We start from the raw sequence: 6,859 nt of genomic DNA on the forward strand, positions 1-6,859 counted from the left end.
GCAAAAAATCATCTGGAAGCAGCAGGAATATTTTATTAATGTTTTCTTTAGTTTGGATTCTTGCCACTCTGCATTGTCTTATTGTTCTGGGCAAGGGTTATATTGAATCTACAAATAAGATGAAGCTGCAGGGGTAAGCTATGTTAGATACCTCTGGAGAGACAGAATGGGTCAAATTCACCCTGGGTATAACTACACTGACTTAATTTGACTTCAGAGACTTTCCATAAAGGATAATAATAATACATTATTCCACAAGGGATAATAAGTAATAATAATAAGAAGAATTATTCAGCACATTAATGAACGTGACTTGCTGGGGAGGAATCAAAATGGCTTTGTCAAAGGGAAACCATGCCTCGCCAATCTGCCACTCACCGTCAGGGTGAGAAAACTGTGCTCACTTGCTACACCTGGTGGTGGGCATGAGCAACAGCAAGCCCTAGATACTTGCCATGTATATATGTTAATTACTACAGTTCAAATTGCCTTGTTTGGACTGCCCTAGTCTTCAAACTAGAGCCAATTTTAATTCAGACTACAGAAATCTATGTGTATATAGTAATAGCTGTAGTCTAGATTAAACCTAGAAAAATGTAATGTCTATAAATGGCCACCCTGTTCATGCTCCCTTTCAGCATCTACTCTCTGCCACTGTGTGACCAAGGATACAGGCCAAGATGGATCTATGGTATGATCCAGTATATGGGAGTTACTTATATTATTATGATGCATGTGGTCCAGTAAATCTGCACAGCTGATCACTTTAAAAATTCCACCTGGTGCTTTTTACTTAACAACTTCCAGTATAAATTATCCTTCTATTAAACACTTTTCCTTAGACAAAGACAATAGTTTGGTTGAGATGATTTCCACTTTAATTCTAATGCTAATTGCCCATATATAACCTCAGTAATATATCCCCAATTCTCTTGTTCAATCAGAATGGACTCTTGTAAAAGATTCAAGCCTGTTTGCAGCCTACCTTCAAAAAAGAGTTAAAAGAAAATATACTTTTGGGCATCTCTAGTTAATGCCACAGTTTTGTTTGGTGTAAGATGTCCTGAGCTTCCATAGACCCCAGAGAGATTTCTGTATATAAGGCCCCATGCTGACAGGGTGCTGGGTGCTTCTGACAGTATGCTTATAGTCCTTAGCTCCTGCAGACTTGTGTCTGAGTAAGGATTTTATCTCAGAGAAAATGTGGAAAAACATTTTCAGTGCATATCTGAAGAATTCTCATATTTTTTGGTTCTTGTTCTAGCAAGGTACATACGCAGGTGCCTAACTTTATGCACCTGTTGAAGTTAAAGGCTGGATACAGCTCAGTTCTGTCAGTTGCTTCTGATATATCCCCATTTCCTTCCCATTTAGGCTTCCTTACAGTTTCTTCTTGACCTTCAGCTGCTGACTTTTCCATGGTCCATAGTAGTAGCCACTTACATTAGGATCACATTGTCAAAATTTGCTTTCAGCTTCCACATCTTTACATTTCGTTTGTACGTTGTGCCTCTAGAGATGTGACGTGCTTCTCCATTTACCATCTGTGCTCCATATTTTGCTTTCTTCCTGTTGCACCAGTTTGCTTTGCTCACTCCGAAACGCTGTGACAGTGGCAGACAGCTGAAAGGCATTATGAAGGCAGTGTACACTCATCACTCCTTGTCAACACATTCACCAACATCTGCTCTTCTGGCAATTTCCATGCCCCTCCAGATGTGCCAGGCCATGCTTTTGTAACTCCTGCAGCACTGAATCTTGCATTGATAATGGGAATTTCCCTTCTGTGTCTCAGTAGGCTGCTTCTCACTACAGAGCATTGAGGCATCTCCAAACAGCAATCTCTTTCCTGCCCTGCTTTTGCCTCCCATCAGAACTCCCACATGGACCTTCTGGCCTTACCCTCACTGACTACTTTTACTCTTCTGCATAGTTCCTTGCCACTTCCCCTTCTACCTCTGCTTCTAGAAGCACAAGCTTTCTCAGGCGTACCTTTTACCACTCACAAATCCTCACCTCATCTCTGTAACAGGCTCCATTTTGTCCCTATTAGAAGGAAAGGGAAAAGGAGGAAGGCCCTTTAAGAGGGACAATGCAGACTGGGAGACCCTGCCTGTAACAGGGTTAAGGGAAGGGCCACAGCAGCAAGGGGCAGAAGTGCTCCAGGAGCAGAGGGGAGCCAAGTAGAGCTCTTGCTGCAGAAGGATGCAGGTTCCGTGGGCGTTTGTACACATGACAAAGGACCCTTGTACATGTAACTAAATTGCCCCTTTTAGTGGTTTAGTTGCCCTTTTTAGCGATTTAATAGCATAACAGTGTACATGTGCTGCAGCATATTGCAATTAAATCTTATCACAGTGTACACATGCGGCAGCATATTTTGATTTAACTGCCTTTTTTACATAGTAAAGTAAAGCACATCTGATGTAATTTACTTTGCTACATAAACCGCAATGGTGTACGGGGCACTGGAAGCCCAGGCGTGCTTGGGGAAGCTTGGGCTTAGCAGGCTTCCAGCATCCTGTATACCATCCCCACCACCTTCTCTGGCCGCCAGCATGCCCAGCTGCCCTTCTGCACTGCCCAAGGGACAAGCCACCCAGCCTTGTTAAGGTCTATCGATCATTATCATCAAGGCATGGCAGAAGAGGTAGGTGGGCGGTGGTCCCACGTGGCAGGCAGCGGAGACAGTGCACAGGGTGCTGGAAACCCACCAAGCCTGAGCTTCCCTGAGCACGCCCAGGCTTCCAGTGCCCCGTGCACTGCTGAATCAGGCCGGGTACGGCCTCTGAGCTGGGGTAGCACTCGCCTGCTAACATCCCACCTGGGCAGCCCTGGGGGAGTGCCACCAACATGGAGGGAAGCACCAGGATCCCCTGCAGCCCAGATGCTGTGCGACCCAGCAGCAGCTTGTGTGGGCAGTTTCTGCCAAGGGGAAAATGAAAAAAAGGGCAAGGGGCCCACTTTTTTCTTTTCTCTTTGGTGGAGCCTGCCTACATCTCCTGTGTCCAGGGGGCAAGCTGCTGATGGGTCAAGTGACCTGAGGTGCGGGGGCCCCTGGTCCTTCCCTCTGTGGTGGTAGCACCCTCTGCGTGGTACCTGCCCACTGGCACCCTGCCCAGGTGATCCCAGGGGGCACAACCACTGTGGAGGGAAGCACCTGGAGCCCCACAGCTCAGGGACCAGTTGGCCCACCAGCAGCTTGCCCCCAGGCTGCAGGAGATGTGGGCAGGCTCTGGGAGGGAAAAATATATATATATTAGGCCCTTCACTGCTTTTTTCTTTTTTTTTGCGTCAACGGAGCCTACCCCCATGAGCTGCTGCCAGGTTGTACAGCCCCTGAACTGCAGGGGGGGCTGGTGCTTCCCTCCATTGTGGCGGCACCCCCAGGGCCACCCCAGCAGGGGGCTAGCGAGCAAGTGCCACCCAGGGGGTGCTGCTGCTGCTGAGGGAAGGACTGGGGCCCCCTGCAGTTCAGGGCCCTCTGGCAACTCCCCCCGCCCCATGGGAGAGGCAGACAGGCTCCAGGAAAACCATTAAAAGGATCAGGCCCCTGTAACAAGTGGGCGTCCCGGGGCTGGTCTAAACGTAGGCCCACCCACTTGTCTCTGGGCAAACCCCCTGCCTACCTCGTCTGCTACACCTTGATGATAATGATTCATAGATCTTAACAAGGCAGGAGGCTGCCCATTTACTTGCCCTGATGCCAAAGCCTGATACACACAGCTCCAACCACTCCTGTACTGTGTCCCATGCCTCGCAGATGGCATCCATGTTCTGCCAGCGTTGCACACTGGGACCCGAGCTCCAGAGTCTCCACTGAAGATGGTAGTCCCAGTGTCTTCTCACCAGCTCTCCCTTGTTCTTCACTCAGGGCTCCCAGCACTTACCCCCTTCAGGGATCCAAGCTCCATCCCAACTCTGGGCTCCAAGCCCCACTCCCCTGCTCTACTGGGGCACTGGGCCTTATCTCCTGCCCTACACTGGGCTCACAAACCTTTATCCCCTTGTCCCAGGAGCTTCACTCATAGGCTCAGGGCCCCATCCCCCTGGAGCCTCATACCCAGCTCCTATGTGCAGCCTCAGAACTTGCAGTGAGTCTGGGCCCTTGCTTTGTCCTTTGGAGTGTGCTCCCCTAGCCTTCCCCCTCCACGGGGTCACCCGAAAGGCAACAGGGGTTGAGGCTTTCTGGTGCCCCATACTTACCCTTCACTGGGGAGGCCCCAGGTGTAGCATTTCCTGGAGACTGCCCTGCCACCAGCAGTCTCACCACACCATCCAGCTGCAGCAGGGTGTAGTTTTAGGTCATGCCCCAGGAGCCTCCAGTCATCCCCATAGCTCCTGCTCTTACCTCCAAGGTGTCATGAGCAGCAGCTCCAGCTTGGTGGTGTTCTCCTGGCTGCTGGCAACAGACTGCTGGCTTTGCTGGTCAGGGGCCTACTCTTATAGGAAACAGCCAGGCCCTGTTCCCAGTCAGGCAGTTGTGCCTAACTGGTGATTGCCACCAGCTACAGGCTGCCATGCTGCTGCCCATGCCTCTAAGTAACAGAGCACACCCTGTTGGAGGTCCCTAAATTGAAAAGGTGGGTTTTTAATAGACACAATTAAAAACCTACTGTTTTAATTTAGGGAGAACTAAACCCCCAGCACGTGTACAAGTGCCCCATAAGCAAACACAGTAAAATATCTCATAGGGAAGAAGGGGACACGTTATCTTGGGATTTAAGTGAGGAGGGGGCAGATATAGCGCTCAGTATAGTGCTTCCAGGCTCCCCAAAAATGCTTTGGCCCCGACACAGAAAAGCAAGTAACAGTGTTCTTTGGGTTAGCCAGTTAATGCATATGTTTTGTGCCAAGATTTTCAGAGATTACAGCCCTGCAATCAAGCTTTTTCAGAACAACAGTGCTTACAAAAGTGGAGTGGATGGCTGCATTTGAACAAGTCTTCTGAAGGGTGAAGGAAATACATAGTGAGACAGTAATGAAGGCACCAGACTTCAAAAAGCTATTCATGTTACACAAAAAATACCTCCAACCTGGCCATAGAAAAAAGGAAGCTATCAATCTTATCATCGAAAGAAGGAAACCCTGAGCACCCTGTGGTATATGTGAGAAGGCAATATACAATAATAGGAAAGCTTATTCCACAATTGAGAAGGAGTGCTTGGCCATTTAATGGGCTATCAAAATACTACAATATTACCTCTGAGAAGGCCATTTTACAGTAATCACAGACCACACTTCTCTGAAATGATTGCAGTAAATGAAAACTGACAATTCCAGACTGATACATTGGTACCTAAGTCTACAACCATACCGCTTTTTGATAGAATACCAGCCTGGAAAATGGTATGTGAACAAAGATTTTTTTTCAAGGAAGAAAGAAGAGGCAGATAGTAGGAAAAACAAACATAGCTCCACCTCCCTCCCAAACAGGAAGAACAGGAGTGGGATATATAACAGAGTCCCCTTTGATTCCCATAACAAAGAAGGAAGGGAAAAATGGTGGCGGGAGGCCTATAAGAGAGTGGTATATGGGAAGAGGCACAGTGGTAACGTGCAGAAGTGCCCCAGCAGCTTAGCTCCTGCATGAGAAGGTCAGCCCCCAGATCCAGATGTTATGAAAAGGCCTAGAGAAAGGTCAGAATGGAAAGAAACTGGATTAAGGTGAAGTAGGCTGGAAGGAAGGTTGCGGTAGTAAAAGTTTTTCGAAGGACCAAAAAGAGCCAAAGGGAAGACCCATGCTGGGAAGGGCACAGCAGACACCAGGTGGAGTGGAGTGGATTGGAATCAGCCCAAAGAAGATTGATAGCAAGCCTAGGGGCAGGCTAACTTTTAGGAAGCCATGGGAGGCTGCATACAAAGAGACTCAGAAGAGAACCAGCTGTGAGAGGTACTGCCCCCTCTGAGCAAGCCTCCTCTCCCAATGACCTACACACTGAATTAACACCAAGGCATGGCAGATGGGTCAAGTAGAGAAGCTGAGAGACAAAGAGAGACCTGGTTTGTGAGGGGACCAGAAGGACCTGAAAAACGGGGCATCAGTGCACTCTCAGAATCTCTGTCTTGTACTTTGCCTCATTTGTCTTTCCTCTGGAGCCCTCTCCAAATCTTGGCACAGCCTTCACAGAAGTCCTCTCTGCTTTCTGCTCTCTTTTGTGCCTTCCTGCTGTAATAAGCCCAGGCCCAGCTGGGGAGGTGTCAGACACAGCATCCATCTAGATGGCTGACTCCTCAGGGTTATAGGTAAGGGCCCAGCACAGACAGACAGACAAGGTTCATTGGGTAAATCTGATATCTTTTATTAGACCAACTCAAATAGTTGGAAAAATTCTTCTTTGCAAGGTTTTGGGTATAAATACTCTTTGTCAGGCTGAGGAAGCATCTGCAGTTGGTGTGCGCTCTTCCTGGATGGAATGAATAGTAAAGAAGCCAGAGGCTGGTGTGCATGCAAGAAAGGCAGTCAATGAAGATGTAAACATAAAACTGACTGGCTTTCTTGCATGCAGACCAGCCTCTAGCTTCTTTACTATTCATTCCACCCAGGAAGAGCGCACACCAACTGCAGATGCTTCCTCAGCCTGATGAAGGGTAGCTGTCAAGGTGGGGTATATCTACTTGGCCTGCACTTACAGGGAGGCAGTCAGAAAAGCCAAAGCAGAAATGGAACTTAGGCTGGCAACAAAAATTAAAAACAACAAAAAGTCCAGGTATATAGGAAGCAAAAAGAAGGCATGAGGTAGCATAGGACCCCCACAAAACAAACTAGGGCAATTAGTGACAGATAGGGGGGAAAAGCTGAGCTCTTCAGTGAGTTTCTTGCCTCTGTATTCCTGAACTCAGATCAGGACAAATCTCC

At 48.2% G+C, this 6,859-nt stretch overlaps 1 long non-coding RNA gene across 1 annotated transcript; it reads right to left on the minus strand.

Annotated features, from left to right (window-relative positions):
• Positions 1-761: 761 nt before the first annotated feature.
• Positions 762-4,438, minus strand: LOC109297095. The gene is made up of 2 exons (XR_002097205.1): positions 4,352-4,438; positions 762-1,623 (listed from the first exon to the last, which is right to left on the minus strand). It is a non-coding gene; the product is annotated as an uncharacterized LOC109297095 (long non-coding RNA).
• Positions 4,439-6,859: the final 2,421 nt, after the last annotated feature.

This window comes from Gavialis gangeticus, unplaced genomic scaffold (assembly GCF_001723915.1).
Source record: "Gavialis gangeticus isolate Ggan-Ray unplaced genomic scaffold, GavGan_comp1, whole genome shotgun sequence".
NCBI lineage: Eukaryota > Metazoa > Chordata > Crocodylia > Gavialidae > Gavialis > Gavialis gangeticus.